Source organism: Podarcis tiliguerta (assembly GCF_965153285.1).
Source record: "Podarcis tiliguerta genome assembly, chromosome: 2".
Classification (NCBI taxonomy): domain Eukaryota; kingdom Metazoa; phylum Chordata; class Lepidosauria; order Squamata; family Lacertidae; genus Podarcis; species Podarcis tiliguerta.
Genome location: NC_139535.1, coordinates 47,459,377 through 47,486,481, shown reverse-complemented (window position 1 = coordinate 47,486,481; position 27,105 = coordinate 47,459,377). Strand labels below are relative to the sequence as shown.

At 40.4% G+C, this 27,105-nt stretch overlaps 1 protein-coding gene and 1 long non-coding RNA gene across 3 annotated transcripts in view; one reads left to right on the top strand and one right to left on the bottom strand.

Moving 5' to 3' along the window:
• The first annotated feature begins 1,825 nt into the window (after positions 1-1,825).
• SLC6A1 (solute carrier family 6 member 1) overlaps positions 1,826-27,105 on the top strand; it is a 73,149-nt gene continuing 47,869 nt past the window's right edge. The window contains exon 1 of one of the 2 annotated variants that reach the window (XM_083429177.1): positions 1,826-2,277. The gene's annotated coding sequence lies outside the window, so the exon portion shown is untranslated. Of the gene's footprint in view, positions 2,278-7,801; positions 7,824-27,105 lie in introns of those variants that run through there. The other variant, XM_083429178.1, reaches the window with a different exon arrangement.
• On the bottom strand, positions 21,873-22,844 carry LOC310670042. The gene is made up of 2 exons (XR_014507494.1): positions 22,544-22,844; positions 21,873-21,988 (listed from the first exon to the last, which is right to left on the bottom strand). It is a non-coding gene; the product is annotated as an uncharacterized lncRNA (long non-coding RNA).

Below are 27,105 nucleotides of genomic sequence, written 5' to 3'. Positions count from 1 at the left end.
TGGCATAAAAAGGAGTAAAGCTTTAAAATGAACATATGATTATACAACACATGCTCATTCATTTTCTAGTTTGAATGCCAATTTACCATGAGCAGCGTTCACAATTTAGAGGTCCAGTGTTCAAGCAGATAGGTATTCAGTCCATATTTTCAGCAATGGGGAAAGCACAGGCAGTCAATGTTGGGTTTGGGGTACAGCAATTTCTGCATCCAGGAAGATGCAGGTCTGGGTAGACGTCACAAGGCAAGGCATCTTAACTGTGTTGAAACTTAGGCTGTGGTTCATGTGCCTGTTAACTCTGCATCTAATGTGCTCCCCTGCTGGTTTAGGAAGCGGTGTACACATGACGTTAAACAAAATCCACATATATTCTATTATGTGTCTATCCTGTCATTTCATATGAAATGCTGCATTTTGATGCATTTCTCCCCAACCTAGTTTCTGTATCAACTGAGAAAAAGAACAAATAAATAAAAGCCATGGGTGGTATCTTTACACTGTTGCTATAATGGAAAAGGAGGGGAGGAGATTATTGCCAATTTGGGGAAAGCCGTGGGCTTACAAGCATGGTATATATGCAGTCATTTACTTGGAAATAGGTCACAGTGAATTCAATGGAACTTCCTCAGCTAAGGGTTGCAGCTTTAGACTAAGAGTATGTCCCACAGTTCTTCTACGCAGGATTTATGTATGTATGTGTTTGAATGATTGGGTTGCAATCTATGCAGCCCTATCAAACACAGTAGGAAGTAGCTTCTAGTAAACAAGCAGTTATTTCCAACAAAAATATCATCCTCAGCACTCCACTGCCTAGAAACTGTGCCCAGGGAAGAGATGGGAGTAGCAGATACTACCACTTCTTCCCTGCTATCTTTGACCAAGCACAATCAAAAGGACTGGGCAAGCAATGGTTGCAAAGAGAGGCCACTGCTGCTTCTGATTGCTCACTTGCCACCTTGTTCGCAGAAGTTCTCTCTGCTCACTTACCCTTTCTCTTTCCACGGCATGGGTGGGAATGACTGGGAAGGATTTGCTGTGCACAGAGGAAGAGTGCAGAAGGCGACTAAATGTAATAGTTGCTCCTTGCGCAAGCAGCTGCCTTTACTTACTTGTACACCTGTTTTCTCCCTGTGGACAGAGGTGGCATCTCTCTCTTTTTCGAGGCCAGAGGTGGCCAATGTGATGCCCTCAGCATCCTTCTTGGGGGCTTCGCATTGCTTGGCCACTGTGGAAACAGGATACATGGGCCTTTGATCCAGCAGGGCTCTTCTGATGTTCTTATGTCCTCCAGAGGTTGCTGAATTTCAGCTCCCATGGGATAGCTCAGTTGGTAGAGCACGAGACTCTTAGTCTGAGGGTTGCGGGTTTGAGCCCCACATTGGACCGGAAGATTCCTGCATTGCAGGGATTTGGACTAGATGGTCCTCACAGTCCCTTCCAACTCCATAATTCGATGATTCAATTACCATTGGCCATGCTGGCTGCTGCCAACAGAAGCTGGAGACCATGTTAGCCAGGCCCAACCTTCTCTCCAAGCTACCCAGAGAAACAGCAAGAAATCAGTTGATCTCTACCCACTGCCTCACCTCTTTCTTGGTAGCACTGTGAGGCGAGCTGCCCTAGCTGGAGAAACTTTCTGGCCAAAGCATTTTTTATTTTATTTTTAGGGCGCAATTGGCGAACCTAATAGGCCGAGGAGACCCTTCCCTCAGGTTGACTCATGGCCAACCTTCTCTCCCGCCTAAAACACTCCTTGTCATTGGCGTCGCCTGGCTGCACAGGAAGCTGCCTCAGAAAGAGGAGGGGCGGCCGGGGCAGGTCCTCAGCCAAGCGCCGCGTGCCAGACTTCCCACGCCGCCTCCCCGACCAGGGTCAGCAGCACCACCAGCCCCGCTAGCGCCGCCCAGCTCTCTCTCGGCGGCTGGACGCGGCGGGCTCGGCTGCGCCTTAACTTTACCCCGGCGCGGGGCGGGCTTTGGCTACTTTGGCGGGAGAGGCGGAGTGGGGGGTACGGAGCCGCCCGGCGGCAGGTGCGGGTCTCTTCTGGCGGGGGCGGGGCCGCTTCGCCGGGCTCCTCGGAGCGGGCTCGCGAGCGCCTTTGTGTTGTGAGGGGAGAAAGGAAGAAGCCAGAGCCGGGAGACTACAGCGGAGCAGCAGCCACTGAGCAGCGGGCGCCGAGCTTTAAATGAGCATTCACACCGCGCGGGGAGAGCAGCGCGGGCTGGCTCGGACGGAGCGCGTGTGGAGGCAGCGAGCGCGTCCCCTCGGCTCCAGCAGGTAGGTCGGGCGCCAGGAGGAACGCGAGGCTGGGGAAGAAGAAGAAGAAGCAGAAGCAGAAGCAGAAGAAGAGGGGGCAAAGCGGGAGGTTGTCTGAAGCAAGACAGCGAAGAAGAAAGGCTCTTTGGCGGGCAAGGGAGGAGGGGGGAGGCTCCGAAGAGCCAAAGGGAAACGCTGCTAGCGGGACAAGGCGACAAGGAAAGGAGGACACGGAGCCGAAGGGACCGCTATGGGAGTTGCTCGGAGGCTTGGGGAGATGAGGGTCCAGCCTGGGATGTCAGTGGTCAGGGTAGAATGAGAGGAACCAGAGGGGCTGGATCGGACGCCAAATGGTGATTCTGATCTGGAATCCTCTGTTTAGTGTGCTCTGGACCATGTTTTGGAAAGGGTGGTTCTGCCCTGGTCACTATTTTGCATTGCCCCCTCCCCATCCACACCGTTTCTAATTTTCCACAGAGGGGGTGGAGAATACTAATGATTTGGTTTGCGTTTCTGGTGCGCGTCTTTGGCGCCTCGAAAGGATGGGCAGGTAAACCCAGGCGCGCAGCTGTGGACACTTTCGTCCAAACGGAAGCAAGCGTTTTGCTGCCCACCCATATTTTTGTTTTATCTAGGTCGCCGTCTTTCTACCTGTGGAATCTACCTGTCCTGGACAGATACACTGTGCTGTGCTTTAGTGTGCAAAGACTATCTCAGCAGCTCACAGTTCTGAACTTAACGATGTAAACTAAACTAGATGCCACAATTCCACGTTGTGGAAATGTATGTGGTGAAACAACCATTGGTGTCTACTGACACAGTTTGCTACTGTGTACATAGAGCTTTCTGAAACAGCAACAAAACGATGTTTGAGGTTGTGTGTGTTTTTTTTAAAAAAAGTCTTGCACGAAACATTCACATTTATATAGTTTGAGCAGATGGAAAAGCCTGGTTAATACAAGAGGCTATATAATGTGAAGAAGGTGGATAATATGCACAGGTACCCAAGTGTAGGCTGTTAAAGCGTAGTAAGACTGTTGTAAACCATGTCTGCAATCCTATACACATTGTCCAGATAGTAAGCCCTATGGAACTGAATGGAGCACACTCTGGAGTAGGACCTATAGAATTGTACTATAGATGGAGCCAGCCTTTTCAAAATATAATTGGATCTGGCATTACCCTTCATCAAATACCATTTTGATGACTATGTCTTAAGTTTAAACAAAATTAGGTTTTCTTAGCATGCAAAACTCTTTTATTCTTGTGCTTGCCCTAGTATAAAAAATTATCAGACACACACTGATATTGTGTTGCCAGCTGTGCCCAAAGATTTGCCTTTTCTCTGTGCTGATTGTTGGCCACTTTGTGTTTGCTTCTCATTTGCACCCTGTCATGTTGCCTTCTGCACAGTGATATCAGCAGTGACACAGAATGCTTGAGATGCTCCTGAAAGCCAAGAGCTTTAGTAATGAAGGTCACTGAGCAGGCATTTACCTAATGTCAGCAGAGTCATTCTTGTTCCCAACTTATCCCTAGAGGCAGAGTTCTTTAAGGTACTGAACTCCAGCCTAACCTAAATTTACCTGTAGATTACTGAATTGCAGAACTCTCTGGACATAAACATACAAGCCCCTCAGCGAAACTGATGTACTGCATTTCCCCCTTTTCGTATAGGCTGCATTTATTCAATAGTCCTATGCTTAGTTGGGGCTACCTATCTAATTAAATTCAGTCAGAGTTCAGTGAGTAAACATGCAAAGAATTGCAGTGAATTGCAACTAAATAAAGCATTTTAAAAAACATTTAGCTTGAAACCTTTCTTTTCTGTTGAAGTAGCCAGTCTGGGCAGATAAAAGCAACATTAATAAAATGGCAGCGTCAACTGGAGCCATTAAATTTATATTCGAATGAGTTGATAAATGCATTTTAATGAACCTAGTCAATAAATCATTATAAACATCTGGCAATGATTCAGACAGCTCCACATTATTTCTGTTTGAATTTGGGACAGAAGAATGAGATAAGAAGTCAATGAAAATGTAATTACCAGTGGCATTAATATTTTTCTTAAATGGAATGTCAGGAATGTTAAAACGTTTTATGCATTGATTCAGAAATTATCAGTGAAACAATAATGGATGTTGCATTGCATTTGTAAATGGAGTGGTGTGTGTTTCTTTCATTCAGTGGAATATATTCATTATTTTTTCCCATTGATGTTGCCAGTCTTCCAAAATAAATGGAAATTTCAAATAGAATTGAATAAAAGTCAAATTTAGAACTTACATTAACCTTTGCTTTTATGTAATGTCTAATTGAAATAAGCAACTAATTTCAATTTCAACAGTGAAAGGGCAGTGGAACTTGCTTCTCAGTAGACATGTATAGGATTGTATTGCCAATAGGTGAAACATCACATATATTACCAATGTAACAAATGTTATAGGGAGTACAGAGACCTTTATTCCAATCTTTTCTGATAATTTTTCATTAAAGCAGTCCATGTCATCTTCACCAATGAAGACTTAAATAGGATGATGTGAAATTTAAAAAATAACTTTTTCAAAGAATTGAGATGTTTCAAACCAACGTGGTTGAAGTTTGATGCAGAATTAGAATTCTGAATGATAAAATAAATATATAAAGCATTTATAAACCAGTTCATATTGTAGTTAAGAAGCTATAATTTCTGTTCACTTTACATATTTGCTCTGCTGCAGTGAAATTTATTTAAACATCCTCATAAGATGCAAGCAAACTTTAAAGGAAACCAGGTCAGGAATAGATTGCGGGCATACAATCTATGCAATTTATGTCCAGAAATAGCTACCAGATACAATATGACAAACTTCTTTTCCATGCACAGTTTTCTTTAGGGAAATATATCTTTAAATTTTGCTGTTGCAAGAGTTAATTGCAATATGGTTTGGGACCATTTTATATAGAGTATATAGCTGTCTAGAGACCAATATTGATCTAGCCAGAGTTGAGCACTTTTGAATTCCACTTATTTCATTGGCAGAGATTTAGGAAGACATACTTTTAATTAATGGATCTTAAAACTGCTTAACTGTAGATTGATCGTGCTAATAGCTCATTAATTTTATAAGGCTTATTTCCAGTACAGAGCTCATATGTGAGTGAAAATATGATCCTGAGCACAGATTGGTGCTTAAATAATACTGACTTCTGGATCCAAGCATACTGTTGATGGGATTACAACCAAAACAGTTTAGAAGATTAGTTTTCGGCAAATAAATCTATTGCTGTTTTTATCATAGACAGCAAAGTAACTTGCCTTTGGATTGAAATGACATACAAAACAAATATCTGAAACTGCATAATAAACTTCAATGAGATAGTCATTGAAAATGTTGAATAAGACCATGGTATGTCTTCAAAGACCGGAAAAAGACAAAAGATCTGAAAGAAATCTTTACCATAAAGTTAATAAGAACAGAACCTTTTCCCCTGGCTTTCTTTTATTCTTATTGGGTGGCTTCTGATAGCTAGAGGCAATGAATTACTAATCTTAAAGCAGATGATGTCATCACATTCTTCCACTTGATTGATCATCAAAATAGGACAATAATGGGTTCTGAAGTATATGCCCCATCCCCTTAAAATTACTCATTCCTTGCAGGGACTGCCTGTCCTGTAGTGCTAAATTTCAAGTAAAAAAGTCAACCTAATATGTAAATAAATGTATACATTCATACATTTAAGAATAAAAGACACAATGGGATTTAAACGGACAGAAAACTGCATGATCATCCCCCTATGTGTGTGTGCTGTAGATATGGCTTTCGGAGAATGAATTTTAAGCTCTAATTGAAAGAGGTATGAATGCATTGGGCATTCTCGTTACATTTTGAACCTGTTTTTCAATAAATTATTTTAAACTGGTAGTTTTCACAAATGGTAAGCAATTCATTCTTGATCTTGTTAGCGCACCTAGGCTAACAGGAGATGACTAATTTTCTTATTGACAAAGCTAAATTAGTTTACAAAAATGATATATACTCTTCAGAAAGGTTGAATGGTGAGCTGAATTAACATCCAAATACAATTATAAATAATATAAAATTACATCAGTTGTCTATTATGACATCTATAATTTCAAAAATAATGTTAATAGTATTTTAAGGCTGTGGCCTTAACCCATTTTGCTTACTTGGGTGTAGATTTCAGTAAAAACTAGTGCTGGGTGATGATAACATTTTAGGTGTTATATTATGGGAGAATTAAAATGGGCCTTATTTTACGGATACAATATTAATTTGCAGAGTTTACAATGCATGGTAGCTGTTGATCTGATCCTTCCATATTGAAACAGTATCAGCAAATGTGGGATTATTCTGGAATGGAAAGAGAAAGGAAGGAGACTCAAAGTATGTAAGAGAGGAAATTTAAAGGCTCATTAGAAAATTATATTGTGGTGGTAGACTCTATTCTGGCCTGTCTATGAAATGGCTGGGACTGATTTGGCTTTTGCAATTCTCCATTTGAACGTTCCTGTTTTAATTTAAATTTTCATACTTTATGAGCATTCTATTGTACAGCAAAACAGAAGATTATCAGGGGTTCATTTACCAAAATAAGCATAATGAGTAGACAATGATTGTAATGTAAATATTACCTTTTGAACTCAAGGAGGGTATATGAGAAGGAGGGGTCTATGAGAGAGAGAATAATGAGGAGGGTGTCCTATAGACTCCTCCCACAGGCAATGGTCACAGTGACCAATAAATAGGTTTTTACTAAAGTAATACACATAGGCCTCTTTTCAGTTCAGTCATTTTTAGCAGAGATCATTGAAACACATGACGTCTCCAATGATCATTTGATGTTGTATGCACAAAGATAGCAGATTAGATGCAAGTTAAAGACATCTTAAATTGGAACTGACACAGTATAAACAACTAGTACAGACATGTTCTTAGGCTCTGCTCTGGATGCTCTCTGCAACATCACCTCAGTTCACTTCACTGGAACTTGTGTTGAAGAGGGCTATGCATTTACAGTGAAACAGGATGACAACCTAGCACCCAGATTCAAAGCACTATGCATTGCACAAAGCAATTCTGAAATATGAACCTATTTTTGTACGACATTTTCCTTTGAGTCGAATTGGTAGCAAAAGGTCATTGTATTTCAGAACGGAATGATAAGCCAATAGCTTCACAGTATTTTTTGAGATACGTCTTCCAGATAGATGACTATTTTAAAATAGATCTGCATTTAAATTATTTTATGTCTCAGCAGACCTTGTTTGTTTAGAGGAATCCTTTAAAATCATAGAAAAGCAAAATACATTTTTTTCAGGCTCTTTTAGTAATGATAATTATTTAGTTATGAGCATTAATAATATTAGAGGATTAAAATGGTTTGAAGGTGTGATCATTAAAGCTTGTGAATATTTTCATATGGTAAATTGGTAAGACTTTTTAGATTTTATTTGATTCATTCAAGATGATTAGAGACAGAAAACTCAGATGGCATAAAACTGGTGCAAGCACCATTTGCAGAAAGGAGGATTGGTGTTCACATCCAATAAGATCAGGGTTAGGGTCAATATTTTGCATTCTTTAAATCTGATAAATGGCATGGTTTGTTGACGCAACATTTTAATTGAAGCCAATAATTTGAACCCTGTGGAGATTTACAGAAGAGATAGTCAGCTGAACTGAGAGCGTTGTCTCTTGTTAGTAGGTTCCTCAATCTGTAATTGTTATAATCTAGGAGAATTTGACAAGCACGCTTAACAAGCAGTGGGTAATAGTGATACATGCTTGACCCAATACATGTAAACACTTACAAGCTGCACATAGTAAATTCTTAATATAGTAATATTAAAGCCCCTCTGGAGCTAACATTTGTATGCCGTCATATATACTCTAAAACATAATTCTTCATGGAAAAAAATCTCTTAAATATTGAGTTAGTATTTAATTGAAATGCTCATTTAAATTTTTTTCCTTGGAGTTATTTTTTTGTTCAGTTATTGAATTTAATAAGTGGTATAATTTTCTGGCTCTTGTCTGCATAATGCATTACGAAAATGCAAGTTGAAGGCAAAATGTGAATTTGAGTTCTGGGCCTTCTGGTGAATTTTAGGCAAGCACCAATGATATTGCTATAGTTAGTTATTCCTCAGTCACATAGGCATATCTGGTTGAATTTTAGAATCCCTAGTATGGTGAGAGTAATTCTGAGCCTGATTAATAAGCATTAATTCAGTTGTGGCTTCTTGACCTGGCAATGACTGCTTGAAGAATGACAATGAAAAAGTCATTATTGTGACAGAATTCATTTTGGAAATGCAAGGTCAGTTGTAGCCATGATTTAAGAAGCCAAAAGATGAGGTAATAATATCTTGTGGCACTGTAGTGATCTAATGATGGGAGACAAGACACACTGCTATTATATTATATAAACCTTTCAATATTCTAAGGAAGGCATACATGCAAAACTTGCTACAACTTTTTTAACCAAAAGAATACAACCTGTATTAGTAGATATAAAAAAAATATATGTCCAAACTGTCTTAAATGTATGCTTCTGCCATACAGTTACGAAAGCAAGAGATAAAACAAATCTGATTTCAGGTTAGTTGAGTAGGCTGAATGTCAAAATACAACTAAAATAAGTTAATAGGTCACCTAACATCTAGGGAAATGCTTATTATATCAGAATTCATTGCATCGGGTAAAAAATTCCAAGCTATTTATGATCTATTGCTTTTCTGTTGATTGAATTTAAATGAAAACTTGCAGTTTCAAAGTGTTAGGTGTTTTTAAAATCTTGATAAATCAAATATGCATTTATTTCATTGGAAATCAGAAGCAAAACTATACAATGGCTACATGAGTAAAGTTGTATCCAGAGCCAGGAATGCCTTGAGTTAGTATAGTAAATTTCAGCTCCATACTATTAACTAATGTCATGTTAATTTCCTTTTTAAATATATGTATGTCAAACATAAGGTTAATTAAAGTTAATGGAGTTTTAATACTTACTTTTATGGGCCAGTAATTTAACATGAGTGCAAATATATTTATAAGTAGACTGGGGGGTCTATATACTGTAACAAACCATGGGGACCAAGAGCTGTCAGATGCTACTCTGCGGAGTAATGGCATCAGGTTGAGGGTATTTTGGAAATACTAAATTTAAGGATAAACTATAGACATTCGTTTTTATGCTACATGCTTGATTATACTACAATCTTATAATCTCTTCATGGGGAGCATGTTCTATTGAACTTAATTGTATTACTTTGGAGTAAAAAACTGAAGTACACATACTTTAATGTCCTTCCCACTGAAATCAGTTGGATATTGTAAAATAACATTTTTCTTTATTAAGGTATGGTCTTTCCTCTTGATCCTTTTTGATTTTAATTACCAGCTTTTGATATGAAGGGAAGTGCTGGTGTTCAATATGTACCAACACTGTTGAGAACAGATATGGTGCATTATTTCCTCGGACAACTCTACTGGCAGTATCTGTTGAGAGAAATATTTTTGTTTTCCTTAGCAATTTAAGATGCTGAGAAGGCCTCCATTCATATGTAGAATGAACATGAAACACTATATACCTTTGTTGCTTTTATTGGCAAATGCATTGTTCAGCTTTGCAGCTGAATTTTACTTTCACTAACAGTTTAATAATTTTAGTTCAAAGTAAGTTTTCTTAATGTATTTTCATTATCTCTACAGCTGTAAAAATAGAAAAACTAAAAAATAGAGCAAAATACAACTCAAAAGGACTTGAAATTCATTCTTATAGAAATTTAAACATGCCATTTATAACTCTATTCTCTTTATATTTAATTTTTAAAATAAAAAGGATAAATGTATAAAAGTGTTTTATAATATGTGCATTTATATGTAATGGAATATTTTAAAGAGGGGGAAAACATGAGTTTTCCCTTTAAAGTGGCCAGTATGTTTTTGCTCTGGCAATGCTTATATCTTCTTCGTAGTCTTTTCAAATGAAAATGTAGCAGGATTGGTGTATCTGTTCCATATTTTTTCAGCTGATAATAAAGCGAAGTCGCTAGTTTGTGAAATCACAGAAGTCTATTGCAATTTTAATGCTGAAATATAAGAACTGATTGAGGAGCATATTTTAAAGCAGTCACAAGTATGCAGTGACTTCCTTGCTAGTCCATCATTTTTTCAATTATAATACACCAACTCAATTTTCTTTCGACACAACTTGCAAAGAAGCATGTAATGAGTAGATATTGTTGTTTTTATTACCAGAACAGTCTCCATTTGATTGAATGCTATTTTGCCACCAGTTTACTTTATCGTCTTTCCTTGCCCATCAAGTGAGGCTGAGAATAAAATGTTGTTACTCAGAACATTGGGATTTTGATGGGTTTATATAGCAAATGGACACCCTTTAACATTTCTGCTTCTCCTGAGTTCTTTAAGTCATTTTGAGATATTTTTGGGTGACACCATATTCTTCTGGATCCACTACTGTCACGTGAGGCATCAGTAGTACAGAGTGCTTTCCAGCAGTTGGTGGCCCAACTACAATCCTATCTGGACTGGGATAACTTGGCTACTCTAACCTATGCTCTGGAAACCTTAATACTGAACTATGGCAATGCACTTTACCCAGCTGCCTTTGAAAACAGGTTGGGAACTTTAATGCGGAAAGCAGCTGCCCAGCTGTTGACAGATTTGAGACAAATAGATCACCAATTCTGTTCCCGTTACACAGGCTGCCCCTGTTCTTCTGAGCCCAGTTCAAAGTCCTGGTCTTGATAGCTCAGGACCCCAGTATCTTATGGGGTGCCTCTTCCAATATGAATCTACCCAGATCCTTAGATTGGCATTTGAGACTCTGCTTCTCTGAATGAGGCTTGGAGGGTGATGACAAGGGAGAGGGTCTTTTCCATTGTGGTCCTCTCTGTGAAATGCTCTGCACAGATTGGGCTGCCTACTACCTTCCCAGGCTTTTGAAAGACAAGAGTGGAGTTTGTATCATTGTTATTGTGTTGTGAAAGTTTCCTATTGCTGTTATGGGGACGATGTGTGCTTTTTTATGTTGTATATGGTGTAATATATCTATCTTTTTACATGTAAATTGCTTGGAGACTTTTAGGTAACAAGTAACTATTAAATAGATAATCATAATATTGTTACAGTGTTGTGTGGGGAAGAAGTGGATAAAACACAACAACCATTTATCCATGTATTACGTAAATATCATCAAAAGATAGATGTTGCTTCAATATGTTGAAATGATCATGAGGTTTGCTTTGCTGAAGAGGCTAGTACCAAATGAACTTTAAATTATATAAATGGTTTGAGTTACTGGAAGAACAATGGACAAGTATGCATTTTTTATAATATTGTGCATTCCTCCTTTCCAGTTGCTCATAATTGTTGTTTTCCTGTTGTTATGAATACGTATCTGCATTTTTCTGTGTTCTGTTCATAATGCACAGTGAAGGGCTCCCATTGTACACCCTGACACCGTAGTAAATTAAAATCATCATCAAAATGAACGACAAAGAGTTATATATTCAAAAAGAAATGTAAATAGTAAAAACATTCCCTCCTTGTCTGCAAGGCTGATACATTTAATGGGTCGTTTTCAAATAGTTCAGCATTACAAAGAGCACACTACTGAGAAGGAACTGGATTCGAACCAGATGCTATCCCCCCTAAAAGGTGCTTCACAATCTATGATGTTCTTTCCTCTGTGTTCTTTCTAGGAATACAAATTAATTCTCCTTTGTTCAGGTGCCCGCTTAATCTGATTGGTTTGGCAGACAAAGGAAGTGGAGGTGTTGCCATTTCTTCAAGATCCTTAGTGGGATTCTCAGCCTCAACTGGGAACAGGGACAAAAAGAGAGAGGCTCAAAGCCTTCCCTTGTGTAGAGCAACTGGATTTTCCCTTTCACATTCTCTCTTCCTCTCTGTTCTTTCACATAAAGATCAAGCATGTGTATCCGAATGTTCATGAGGCCCAGTTCTTGATTTAAACAGAGAGAGAAGCTTGGCAAGATACAATGTTGAAAAACAGGGTCAAAATCTGAAGTGACTTACTGCTTCTATTTTTAAATAACTCAGTACACTTAAGTTCATGTGAGATAAGAAGTAAGATCCACATTTTCAGAAAACAACCTCCACTTGATCCAGTTGGTGCTTAAAATGCATGCCATTTGGTCAGTTGTGGTTAAGAGTGCCATGATATTCAGCATTTCACGGATGAAAACATGGACACTGATATGACCCACTGTCCCATTCTCATACCAAGGATCATTGCCTATGGCAGCCCTCTCCTCCATACTGAAGGCTTTCCCCCATCAACTAAATACTGTATTTATCTATTCCCCACAAGCTCCTGAAGGAGGTATTTTACTAACCTGGTCATAACACTTTCCCTTTACTATCAGAGTAGCCATTAGAAGGGGACGCGGGTGGCACTGTGGGTTAAACCACAGAGCCTAGGGCTAGCCGATCAGAAGGTTGGCAGTTCGAATCCCCATGATGGGGTGAGCTCCCGTTGCTTGGTCCCAGCTCCTGCCAACCTAGCAGTTCGAAAGCACCTCAAAGTGCAAGTAGATAAATAGGTACCGCTCTGGCGGGAAGGTAAACGGCGTTTCTGTGCACTGCTCTGGTTCACCAGAAGCGGCTTAGTCATGCTGCCCACATGACCCGGAAGCTGTATGCCGGCGCCCTTGGCCAATAAAGTGAGATGAGTGCCGCAACCCCAGAGTCGGTCACGACTGGACCTAATGGTCAGGAGTCCCTTTACCTTTACCTTAGCCATTAGAAGGAGAACAAGAGAATGGCAGTTCACATACTTTTAGACTCTACACACGTAAGAATTCTAAATCACTATGTTACTCCAGGAAGTAGTTGGAATGTAGAATTTTCAAATGTCCTCCCCTACATAAACATTTGCTGCAAGAAAAGAACTAACATACCAGCAAGAAAGTCTACAGAGCCCAACTCCTGCTATTCTTGTTTCTGCTTACAAGAAGCTTTTGGGTCGGATTCAGCATCACACATTGCAGTTTGCCAGAGAAAACAATTCCCCTTCTCCTCCTATGTACTGTTCTAGGGTTCTTTCAACCCCCCACAGAGCCAATTTGTTCTGCAAGTGGAAGCCTTCACAGAGTGCTTGTGCTGACAGGAATCATTAGGTGAATCCCACCCTTTGTTTCTTTATTTTCAATTTTTTTTTTTTTAAAAAAAAGGTAACCCCCCCCCCCACCCTCTGAAGCGGTACTGGCCATCTTCCCACTTCATTCTGTTGCATGGGGAATTGTATATTCATTTCACGCTCTCCCCAGATGTAATATGTGACAAAGCAGGGCTGAAACCAGAGAAACTCTTAGTGCATGTATATGCACACCAATGACATTTTTAAAAGTTATCCCCAGCATCTCCCCCAAAAGGCAAAATTGAGACAAAATGGGTAAGGGGACTAGAGAGAGGTACCAGATATTGAGGATGGTTGCAGAGCATGTTACACTAACATTTTAATAATTTGAGAAATAGTACAAATTACGTTTGCACATGGTTGTTGATTTGAAAAAAAAGATCACATATGCAATTACTGCCAACATGGCATAAGCATATAAAATGTGAAACTTGAGGACTTCTTTACACAATATGGCTGTAAATGCCAAACCTTATCAGCAACACATTTTTTCACATCATAGAGACAAAAGTTCTTTGGGGTTGTGGATGTGTAAGAATTAGAACAAGTCGAGCAAGTTCACGGCGTGTTGTTTGAACTGCTGCCTTTATATAGCAGCTATATCAGATGAAGCAGCCCTGAGGATGAGTTTGTAACCCATTCATAGCAGTTGCAACAGCTGATACTCTTTGATGAATCTACCTTTGCATGGCTACTCTGAATTTTATCTCCACTGTTTCTGAGGCTGCGCAGGGCCTACTGGATTCAAAGGCAAAACACTGGTGTTTTGGAACTGTGTATGCTTCATAGGATAATCCAATACACATAAATTCTAGTGGGTTGGATCCAGACTTAGTAACAGTTAAAGAAGACTTAGTGAAGTGACTTAAGTTATAATAACTAACCCGAATCGTCTATTTCAATGGCTCTATGCTAAGTATGCAATCCACAACCCGACTAGGTAGTGGGGTTCTTAACAGCAGTGGGGCCACATCAGTTGTCTTGCTGGTCATGCTGTAACGGAATTGGGATAACAGTTGGACCCAGTGTCGTCATGTGAAAGCAAGAGCTAGCTTGGGTCAGCTTAGCTCCTTGTCCTACCTGCTGAGTTCAGTGAAGCTTACTTCTAGGGAAATGGATATGCAGTTAAAGTAGAGCTGAAGTATCAGAGTACCCATACTATAGCAGCTTAGGTATGTTTCGGAAACAGACATTTGAAATGTGACATTTTGAATTTTATACATTTACTGACAATTTTTAAATGTTCAAGGGATAATATAATACTTTTTGGTTCCACCCCACCTCTCACTTGATTCTTTCCTGTCCATACTGTGACAGCATTTCACTGGATAACTGTGAAAATGCCATGGAGTCTGGCAGTAGCTGCATACCAGCAAGAGTGCTATCACACAGAAATGGCCCAGGCATTTTTAATATCGGGCACTGCTGCTGGATTTGCTGTTGCCAAAACACAGTATGGGGAAATTCTAACATACCTCTTCCCATCTCAGTCATCCACATCCTAGGTGGTTATTTCACAATGCAATTAGCTCCTCCAAGACATTATCCACCTTCCCCTACCTGTCCGAGAGAAGAGGCAGAGATTTTGCAACATGCAACGGCATGTTGTTGTCAGCCTTATTGAATTCCATAATGGATTGAGGGTGGGGGCCTTGAAAAGTATTTCAAAATCATGTTTTCAAAAAAGGTTAAAATGGGTGTTTGGACCCAATGTCACTACAACATTGGGTTCAGCCATGGCCACCAACACTTACTGTGAGCCATTAATCTACTCCAAGCTGGACTACCACCTTATGCAACATAGGAGTGCCACACAAACTCTTGCACAGCAAAGAAGCACCATGCAGGTAGGCTTTCTTCAAGGTCGGGGAAAATTAGAGAGGATGGGGGGATGCTGTTAGTTCTGAGCCTCATCCTTAAGCCTTACTGAGTAGGCTGAACTGCACAAGGTGGTGCTCAGAATGGCAGCTGCTGCTGTGCAAGCTTTTATTGTACTACAAAGCACCAGGAGTGGGCTGTTAGTTCCTAAATCCTATTTAGTGTACAAAAATTGTTTTCCTTATAAAACATCCATCATTCTGCCTTCCCCATAACACTGAGTGCACTTGCAAGTGCGAGGATAAATCTAGTTCAGAAACCACTGGATGATTTGTCAACGGGTGCTTTTAAAAAAATAAATTGCACTATTTATTTTCTGCTTGAAATTCCCTAGTTGGTGGCTAAAGGAAATTCTCTGTTGATCCATATGGTGCATAATGAGTTTGTTGTAGTGCTTTGATGTGTGAATGCTTAGATATAACAGAAGGATAAGGGCACTTACTGACTGGGAAAGCTTTCCGCAAATGTTAAAAGGATGGCTTGTGTCAGACAAATACAGATTGAATTGTAATGATTTTTAATTTAATAATGGCAACATCCACTTTCACAATTTGAGAGATAACATTAAAAAGGTAGAAATCTATCATTTCCTAGTTGTATCTTTTATGAATATATTCATCATTTACCTCTCAGAAAATACAATCTGATAGCTGCAGCAGTGGCTAATTAATTTTTCACTGCAATAGGTGTGCAATGAGATTTTTTCTTCCAGATAATTAGTAAGTACTGTAGCCCTGCTCTGCTATTAGATTCACTCAGACAGTTATTCATCACAGGAACTCAAGGTCTGCAGTGAACTGTCACTACACTTATCTGGCTTAATAAAGATAGTTATATAACAGTTGCTTCCCTCTAGCTGATTGAATTTAATTTCCCAAGCCGCCACTGGCTTATAATGCTGAGTGTCGATCTGCAAAAGTGTTTCTCCCCTCTCCTCTGTGCTTTTCTACTTGCATCTGTATTTGAGGGTTATTAGCACAAACCAGCTCAGACTGATGGCTTGGACACCAGAGAGTCTAAAAGCCTCTAATAGCCATAATAATAGAGTTGGTTGAAGGATACTGGTTGCCTTGGCAACTGTGCACGTGCCATACAAGATAATATAACTGCGCTGGTAGCGAAATCTGCACTGCATTTCTATTCCAGGAGTTTTCTGCCATGTTATGTTTTACACAGCATCCTAAATTTCTGAACAGACAAATAATGTAGTTAGCTAAGTTAATAGATTCCTTTTTACGTAAACAAGAAGCCTTGTGTTGTTTTCGTGAGTCCATAATATTTGCCAGTGTGGTGCACAATCCAAAAGCTCGTATCGGTGTCTGCTTATGTGTCAGGAGAAGTTTCTTATTTTTCACCATAGCGTCCACACCTCAATACGTTAAACAAGGTGTTTTTAAAGCTCCCTAAATATTAGGCATGGGACTAAGAGAAATGGTGTTTTGTCAAGCGCGTGCACACACACACACACACACGTGACGTGCAATCTGTGCATGCAAATGAATTTGCTGAATTGTGGCCTCTAGATCTCATAGATTCCTGTTAAAATTATATTCTGTATAAGTCACCGCTTTGGCACAAAGTCACAGAGACAAATAAGAATGGTAAAATTCTTCATACACCAGAAATGGTAAAAAAAATGTATTAAAATTCCTGTTTAAATAATTGCAATAATAAACACTCAGTGCCTTTTGAATGCTCAAATTTCATATTACAATAATCTTTGAAATATGACTCTATAAAAGGGGTGCCAACTCTTTTCTGCCCGTGGGTACGTTTGCATTCCAGAGAAATCGTCATGTTCCCCTGACGTGTTCTGCAAATCTCCTGTCTCCAGCTGTAACCCCATGCACTTTGATTTGGCTTGGGAGAAAGTATTTTATTGGCTTCTCTCAAGACTAATGTCAGTGGTGGGGATAGGACACTCAAAGAAAGGCCTCTGTGTGCAGTAATACATTGGTGCCGTGTGCTCTGTAAGGTAGTATTTATTTGAAGACGATGGGAGAATTAAGGTAAAGAGATAGTGGCTTGCCGAAGGCAAAATTGTGACTTTGTCACTCAGGTGAGTTTTGAAGTAGTTACTTCACAGCTCATTCTCTTAACCACATTACAACAACAGCTTTAAAAATGATCTTAGATGCTACTTCACAACTCTATAAGACAGTTTAAAGACTGTGAGCTTAAAGACAGTGACTTGAAAGGCCGATTATAGCTGTTTTCCGCCCTCCTGGTGAGTGGCGGTTGCGGCCTGACGCGGCACCTCCTCTTTTGCCCAGACGCGCCACCCCATCTTACCCTTTCCCCTTGGCCACCACAAAGGCTCACAGGTTCCAGCCAAACCCATCCATTCAAATAGACCAATCCGTGGCAGCTCCCCCGGGGGGGGGGGGGGGGCTGACGGAATTCTAATCTGGATCTCATTGCTGACATTCAAATCCAGCATATCAGCGACTGTATAATTTGCTTGTTGGGCATTTCTATCGGTACCAAGATAACAGAATTATGAGACTGTATAGCTACAAGTGTCGTGTAGGTGATGTGATAGACTGAAGTTGGCATGTGCATACTCTGTACCCCATTCAGATGCCTGGATCATACCCATACCTGAGGTATCTCTAGGAAAAATAATAGGCACATGTTTTAAACAAGTCAACTGAGTCTGTGAGGCTGCACACCTTAAGAGTTGGGGATAATGTAGGAGCAGAACTGATGATTACCTAGTTCTTAGTTCACACTCTTACAGCCACAATGCTTTCATTCTGATGGTACTCTTTGATGCAGCACCTTTCCTTTTTAGAGCAACATTACAGTCCCATCTCTGTAATCACTCTTCAGCCATCCTCACTACTATGTATGGGAGCTGAATTACTCCCATTCCGAAGGACCAACACAGCTGCCTTTCTGTACACACCAGTAGTTCCCTTCTGCTGTTATTATTTCCATGTGGTTGATTTGCTGATTATATTGTCTCTTTCCCCCTCAAGACCATATCATCATCATCACCATTCTCCTCCTCCTCCTCATTATATGCATGCACTCTTCCTCTGTGTGTTGAGAGTCTTGCATTGCATGGGGTTGGACTAGATGACCCTAAGGATCCATTCCAACTCTACAATTCTATGATGGTGGCAATGGCGCTCAAACTCTGCATGGAATATCTTTATCTATAACTGCATGAAACATATATGACTTATTTGGCACTACAGAAAGGATGACGTGCGTCCACCAACTAAGGCCTCATGATTTTTGATGCAAACTGATTTGTATATGTATATATTATTTAAAAGCAGCCACCCACCTTAGTTTGTGGCACATTTTCCATGCTTCCTTGGTGCTGCCCACATCTTCCATTCCTTCTCTAGAAGGAGAAATGTAGGAATTGCAGTGGTTTTGACTTCAGTAGAGAATATGACTCTTCCTATCATTTCCAGATGAATAGCAAAGTTTCATAATATGCTTGGTAACAGATTAAAAGCAACTGAGCATTGGTTTGGATCCTGACCAAGTTAGTTGAACTTAATTCCCATTAAAATCAAGTAATTGCTAAGTTGTCTCATGATTGCAGTGGGGACAGAGTTCAACTAACTTAATTTATGTTCAACCCACTGGATTTATATATGATTGCTGGCTGCAGATGCCAATTTTGGGGGGGTTTAGCCACTGCACGTTACTTGATTCTCAAACATTTGGTGAAGGATGAGCAAAAAAAGGCAATCTGTGAATCAGCAGGTGTATCTGCTTAGCTTCAAAATGTTGATAAATAGCAATGCCTCGCATGCTTTTCAAGTTCAGTTTTCAGATATATTTTATGCCACTTTTTAACTCTCAGATTAAGAAGAATTGGAAACAGCAACATGGAAAAATGGGCTGAGAATAAAACTTCACTGAGGGAGTGTCACAGTCTTACAATGCGCTTGTTTATCCCCATTCTGTTCTGGGGTCCATGGTTTCCCAGGGCAGCCACTAGTTGAGCAGGAAGTAGGAAGTAGGCCACTGTCCAGTTCACAGCATGCTTGACAATGCATTGCAAACCATGACGAGGGGGATAAAAGAAACACTAGCTGCTGCCAGTTCTCCAGAGGAGACAACTGCTTACTATTTTGAAGGTCTCTAACATACTTCTGGCATTTCAGAACCTGTGTTTCCATGTCAGAATCTGGAATGGAATTCGTATTATCCTGTAAAGTATCCATCTAGCATTGGTTTGTGTATGTCTTGTTTGTGAGATGTTTCCTGCTGAAGATGAACGCTTATGAAAGGAAAGATTTAGAAATGCTTGTTCCTAACACTGTTATCTTCAGTGATTACCTGCAGGTTCCTTTTACTCTAGTCATCAGCTGTGGGTAATTTGGAATGCCATTTTCATATTCCCAGTGAGTTCTGTTCTTCTTCAGCTTATTATCCTTCTTAAATCATCTTGTTGCAATTCAGAAAAGCATCTGGTTAATTTAATGGCAACCCATAACTCCCTTATATTATAACTTCCTTTTCGCTGCCCTGTCTCTTGATATCATTATTTTTTATTTTATTTTTTTGCATCCTTGGAGAGGAGGGTGTGCTTCATTCTGGCTGATTAAAGCTAATTGGGGGAAAGAGTTGTAAGGTCTCCTTTCATTCAGAAACAAACTCATTTTCCATTAAAAAAAATCTTACTGAAGGAGCTGTTATTTGAGCCTGTGTGGTGCTGTATTATTTTTATGAGAATTTTAGTTTTCTTCAAGCTTCTATGGTGAATGGGACTAGTGAATTTTTATCTTTTTTATTGTGGAATTTACAACCCTAAAATTATGAGTGTTAAGCACCCTGCTAGGCATGCTCATCCCTTTGATGCCCTTACACAGGGTCCAGTTTTAACAGCCTAAGCATATTATCTGGATATGTCCCACTAATTTTAACAGACAGTGCTACCACACCAATTCAGGTACTTAATGTGGATCGCGGTATAAAGCACATTACAGAAAAATTGCGCCAGAATATAAGTGCTTAGGACTGAATGTGCCACTAGTGCCTTACCATAACTTGGCCTTCCATTTTCTGAAATTTTTCTTCCACTGTGAAAGAAGCTTCTGTTTTTCTTCCTCATTCTTAGGGCATTTTAGAATGTCTTTATAATTTCAGTGGATTTGGAACTTACTTTCATCATGATGGTATGGCTGAGGGTGGTGTGTATGTTTTGCTTTCCATTAAAATTTATCCAGTACTGAGTTGCCTTCCTAGCTACCCATGCTTCCTCATCTGAAGAAGCCCCATGGGAGGAATAATGGCATGATGTCATCTCCTGGGCTTTACCTGAAGCACTGGGCACCCTGGGAGGCTGCAGAATACACCCCAGAGGTGTGGTTTGTAGAATGAAAAAAAGGACCCAGGCGGTCATTTATTTTAGCATGCCCTGTTTACTATTCTACAGTACTGTCTGACTCCATCAGTAACTTAGAGAACTACAAGGACAGAACCACTAGATAAAGACTGCTTATTCTTGGTGACAGCAGCGGTTTCAGCCTGGCATGGCCTTGGGTGAGCTGGGAGAAGAGATAGCCTCTCGTGCAGTTGGCTGGCTGGTGTTATCAGCCCTAGCCAGCCACGGGGAGCGATGGGGCTTCCCTACTTTAAACTGGCCAATTGGAGGCCAGATAGCAGGATGGGAATTTGGAGACAGACCTGGGTAAACCTGTCTTCTCGGGTCCACCTCCAAAATTCAAAAGCAGGCTGTGCTACTTTCCTGCAATCCATCCACCCCCCTGGTAGATATCTGGCCCTGCCTGAAGGTAAGCAAGCAGTGCATCCATATGACCTTGCTGTGGAGTGAATCTGTCCCTGTATTTGGGGCCAGGGAAGAATTTTCTTTGCAGACCAATCAGGCCGGTCTGGGTTTTTTTCCTACCTTGCAGCAATTGTCAAATCTTTTTGTCACAAAAAGGCATTGGGCTGGATCCTTTTTCTAATGGGGGGGGGGAGGAACCTTATTTTCCCTCTCCTATGGATGAAAGTATCAGGGTACCCTGGTAAGGGGGTCCCAAGGGGAAGGATTCTGTTCACATGGCCAGATGGGGGCTAATGGGCCATAGAACTCCAAACTTGTCCTGGAGGGATCGTCCATATCTGAAGTGTGTCAAATGGGAAGCCCAACTGGCTGATTCAGAGCAATAAACTGGAAGGAAAAAAATCCCAAAGGGGTTGCAACCTGCACCCTATCAAACACAAATCCTCCTGAAGGGATTTGGGTCATCTTAAAAATTTCATAGAGCTTTATCAGCTCCCAGTGAAAGCTCTGAAATGGTGCTGCCTAGCTCTGCCTCATTGAGATCCTAGTTCAAGTTTTCACACATTACCCAGTATGGGCTGGGGGAGTCTGTGAAATTTGAAGGGGCTTGCATGCTGTTGCTTGGGGGGGATTAGCATCCCACTTAACCCCCCACTTAACTTCAGCACCAAGCAGCCTCCTTGGATCTTTACCTTACAGGGAGAAACTGTTTTTCTCCTTCCGCCATAAGGAGATACACCTCCCATGAAAGAGAAGGAGAGAACTTTCTGACCTTCTGTGCCATTTTTTCAAGAAGAGAAGGCATTTTATTTTTGAAAACCTCCATGCTGTGTGTGTTGCAGAGAGCGGTCTCTTCCTTTTCTCTTCATCTACCACTCCCCACGAGTGAGGCATCATCTTGTGAATGGAGGAAGAAAAAATAAACACTTCTCAGCTCACTTTTATTCTTCCCTGAAATGAGCTGGGGAGGAAATTTAGGGATTTTCTTTTTCAAATTTGTAGCCTTTCATCCTCAAAATAAATTTTAAAAATAGGCTGATGATGGGGGGGGGCAAAAAGGCTGCCATTTATCTGAAATATTGAGTGCCTAACTTTATTTTTGTTACTTTTTGTTTTCTAGGTATTTTGAGCTCCCTTATTTATTTTACAAAGTGTTTACCAGTATCATACAGAACATTTTTATATGTGGCTAAACTACAAAGGGTTCAAATGCAAGGGACAAATTAAGGAAATTAGCACAAACAAGGTTTATAATTAGAAAATGGGGTACCTTGGAATACAAAACATAAATATAAGATGCATTTCTAGAACAATCTGTATCCCATGGGAGTAGGGCATATAATTTCTTGAGCTATCATTCGAAGATCAAAAATCTGTTTTCCAAAGGTTGTGATGACATTGACATATTGGCTATGACCAGGGCTTTAAAAAAAAACAAAAAACAGAACTCACCGGTACTCAGTTCTGGCACCTCTCAGGTGGGCACCATTTCCATTCTAAGAGAACGAGGGAGTCATCACAACCTAGGACCATAATATTTTGCCGGTTTCAATTTGTACTTGCAAAATTAATTGTCACAAAATGATTGAAACCTAACACAGTAAACCACAATTTCAGGAAAAGAAAACTACTCAGTAGAAAAGCATGTTAATATATAGTGGGCCAGCTGAAGGTATTCTTGGATGACGTAGACTATCTGAACCCATTCTAATCTGAGTTTAGGCATGACTGCCAAAGTCAGTTTTTGGCCTTGGTTGCCTTTACTGAGAGTGGGACAAGTGTGACCTTGCTCCTGCTTCTTATCTCTCAGCTGCTTTTGACCATGGTATCTTCCTGCTCTATAGGATGGAAATTGGGGGCCCTGTGCTAATGCAGTGTGAGTCCTATCTACATGGCCAAATTCAGCCAAATTCAGAGAGTAGCATTTGGAGAGTTATACTATGGGGTGCCTCAGTGCACTTGTTGTATCCCCAGTGCTGTTTAATATCTATAAGATGCCACTGGGAGCAGTCATTAGATGATTTGAGGCAAAGCACCAAGGGTATTACAGCACTCAGCTCTATTACTGCATAGCATCTGCATCAGGTGAGGGCCTCCAAGCCCTGGACTGCTGTCAGGATGAAGAGGTGGGAGGAATGAGGGAAGATAGGCTGATCTTGAATCCAAGGAAGTCAGAGGGGTTTTGGGTGAGTGGTTCCCATTTCTGAGAAATTGGACAGGATGAAGTTCTGGACAGGATGTGGTTTGGGGGTGCTTCAGGATCCAAATTTGTCACCGATAGGAGAGCATAAGCACAGCAGTGTGGGTATTAGTGACTTCCAAGATTGTCTGGAAACTGCAGTTAGTGCAGAAATTTCCAGCATGGTTGTTGACAGGGATAAGATCCTGCCAGCACATAACACTACTGTTTAAAGGTCTGCACTGGTTACCAATTCATCACTGGCCAGGTTCAAGGTGTTAGGATTAGTACATAAAGCCTTTAGCATCTTGGGACCAGTTTACTTGCAGGATTGCCTTAGCCCATATATGCCCACTCAACCACTTTGTTTTATGGAACTTACACTTTTGCAGGTGCCATGCAATGCACATTCTGCGTTTGTAAGGATCCAGTATTTTAGTGAGGCAGCTCCTACATTCTGGAACTCCCTGCCCATTGACATTAGGTAGGAGATTCACTGTATTCTTTTTCATATCTGCTAACACCTTTTTGTTGTTGTTTAGGCAAGCCTGCCCTGGCATATATGTTTGATATGTATTTTAATCTGTAATTTTAGCATACAATGCATGCATTTAATAGTTGGTTTTATTCATTTTGCTTTTTAAACCTTTCATATTCTTCCTAATCCACTTAGATGTTTTATTTGCAATTAAGGCGCATACACATTTTGTTAAATAAATAAATGCTAGTTCACAACCCAAATTTCAGCGTAAAGAGGAAAATTTTCACATGCCTTCTAAGGGCAAAGAGTCAAGCCTCAACTGCAAGAAAATTCCAGAGGGTAGAAGCCCTGATGGAAAAGGCTTTTCCCTGTGCTCCATCAAGCTTACATCATGGAAACATGAAATTCAAAGCCGCACCTCCTTGACGATCTAAAATGGGATCTGAGGTGTGTATCTAAAGGATACACTCTTCTCCAGGCTGGTGTAAGGCTTTGTAGGTAACAATCAGGCTAAAACAAACACATGTGGTAATTAATGTCACATATTTATGGGCTGTATGCTCTTATTAGTATTTTGCCCTGGCTGGAACTTTTGGAGACTTGTCAAGGGCAGCCTACAATACACTCAGTGTCCTGGTGAGCTAGGCGATGCTAATTAAAGACATTACAATTCTTAGAATTGAACAGCTAAGCTAGGCTGAAGCCAGGAGCACCCTCGGGTTAATAATAATATTCTAATAATAATTTATTATTTATACCCTTCGCATCTGTCTGGGTTTCCCCAACCACTCTGGGTGGCTCCTAACAGAATATATTTAAAAAGTGATAAAATATCAAATATTAAAAACTTCCCTAAACAGGGCTGCCTTCAGATGTCTTCTAAACGTCAGGTAGTTGTTTATTTCCCTGATATCTGATGGAGGGGGGCATTCCACAGGGTGAACGCCACTATGAGAATGCCCTGGTTCCCTGTAACTTGGCTTCTTGCAGTGAGGGAACCACCAGAAGGCCCTCAGTGCTGGATCTCAGTGTCCGGGCTGAACAATGGGGGTAGAGATGCTCCTTCAGGTATACTGGGCCAAGGCAATTTAGGGCTTTAAATCTCAGCACCAACACTTTGAATTATGCTGTAAAACGTGCTGGGAGCCAATGTAGGTCTTTCAGGACCAGTGTTATATGGTCTTGGCAGCCTGTGCAAACCTGTGCCTTCCGGGAGAGTGTGATCCTGTGAAGAACATGCAAGATCATCAAACGACTCACCATCACCAATCCTATCTTATATGGACAGTTCATTTTCTCCTATTTGTCTAATAGCACCAATAGACTGCAGCCAAAGGTTGCTCTGAACAATTTAGGACTTACACTGGTACCTCATTTATGAACTTAATCCGTACTGGAAGTCCATTCTTAAACCCAAACCATTCTTAAACCAAGGTGCGCTTTCCCTAATGAGGCCTCCCGCCGCCGGTGCTCTTCCACCAATCGGATTCCGTTCTTAGACCAAGGTAAAGTTCTCAAACCGGAACACTATTTCCAGTTTTGCGGAGTTTGTAAACTGAATCGTTCTTAAACCAGACGGTTCTTAAACCGATGTACCACTCTGTGTGTGTGTGTGTGTGTGTGTGTGTCAATTATTTGGAAGTTTATGTTATGCATATAATGCTTTGACTTCAGAATGAACAAGACAGACATGTTTTTAAAAACATCTCAAAGTTCTACCAGCTAAAGTCTTTAAATAATAACCAGTTCCTAATAATTCATTCTCTCTGTGTCATGCCCTAAAATGCCTGTTTCCATTGCACTCTAACATTCCCAGGATTCCACCCCATTCTGGAACCAGACCAAGAAACTGAGCAGGTAGAGCAGTGCCAACCCCCACCCCCCAAACAAACTCTTCATATTCATATTTGTTGCTTCATTTAGGTAGGCTCTTTATCTTGGTACTTCGGTGGCATATCTTGCTTTATTTTGTTCCCAATTCCTGGGGCCACTTTTATTTTTAAAGGAAAAGCTTCATTTGCATTTCTCATTGATTTAAGCGAGGAAGTCACAATGTACCCATAATGGTTACTTTTCTTCCCCAACAGAAGTGCATGAAATTTGCAAAAAATCCTGCAGAGATGAAGCTGGCCGAATGTCAGATAGGCACAGAGCGGTTTGTGCTAGGCACCTTTAAAGCTGTTGGAGGTTTAAAGGTTTATGCCAACCTGCTACCTTTTTTTTGTAGCAACAGTAGTCTCTCCCCCCTGACATGAATCCAGAAAATGGATCCCACCAGTTTCTACTTTCTACTCTGTTATCTTTGCATTTTTTATTTTTTATAAAAAAAAATCGGTTGGTTAAGAGAAACAAAGTGATTGTTACTATACGTAATGTTTCTTTGTATACAGGTTGTCATTTCAGGAAATAATACACATTGTAACAGAATTGGTTACTGTATGTGTTCACACAACCCATATTGTTCTCTGCAGCTTAAAACTTTGCTGATAATTATATAACCAGCTGAGTCCCCTATGGGAGTCTGTATGTAGTAGGTAATCAGTCTTTTCTTCTATTAGTCCTTAGGTGCTTATTTATGCAAACACTGTTTTATAGACAATATCCTATGTTTCCTCGTTATTCCGCAATTAGGGTTTTTTGCACATGGTTGCTTATCGATGAAATATAATCAAGCTGATAAAATAATCTCCCGGGCTTAATAGGCAAGATAAAGCAACTAAGTGATCAGCAAGAGAACTAAATTCACAAAGGACTGGTGCCTAAGTCCTTTACGTGTGTATAGTTGTGATTCTATAATGCATGGTACCTTGGGTTAAGAACTTAATTCGTTCTGGAGGTCCGTTCTTAACCTGAAACTGTTCTTAACCTGAGGTACCACTTTAGCTAATGGGGCCTCCCGCTGATGCTGCGCAGCCGTCGTGCAATTTCTGTTCTCATCCTGAAGCAAAGTTCTTAACCCGAGGTAATATTTCTGGGTTAGTGGAGTCTGAACCTGAAGCGTCTGTAACCTGAAGTGTCTGTAACCCGAGGTACCTCTGTATTGATTATTATAATGCATTTAATAACTATATCCCACCCTTCCGTGAATGATGCCCAAGTCGGCTCACAACAACAATACAATTAAAATAATTAAAACAGAAATACATCAAATTTAAAACAAAAAGATGAATAAATAAGTGGGGGTTAAACATGATAAAAGGGCAGTCAAATTACTGTTCTGTATAAACAGTAGCCATAACATAGAGCCTGTGTGGTGGGGTGACTTGAGTGGTGGGCTAGGGCCTGGGAGACCATGGTTCAAAGTCCCACTCATCCATGAAGCTCACTGGGTGGCCAGTCACTCACTCTCAGCCT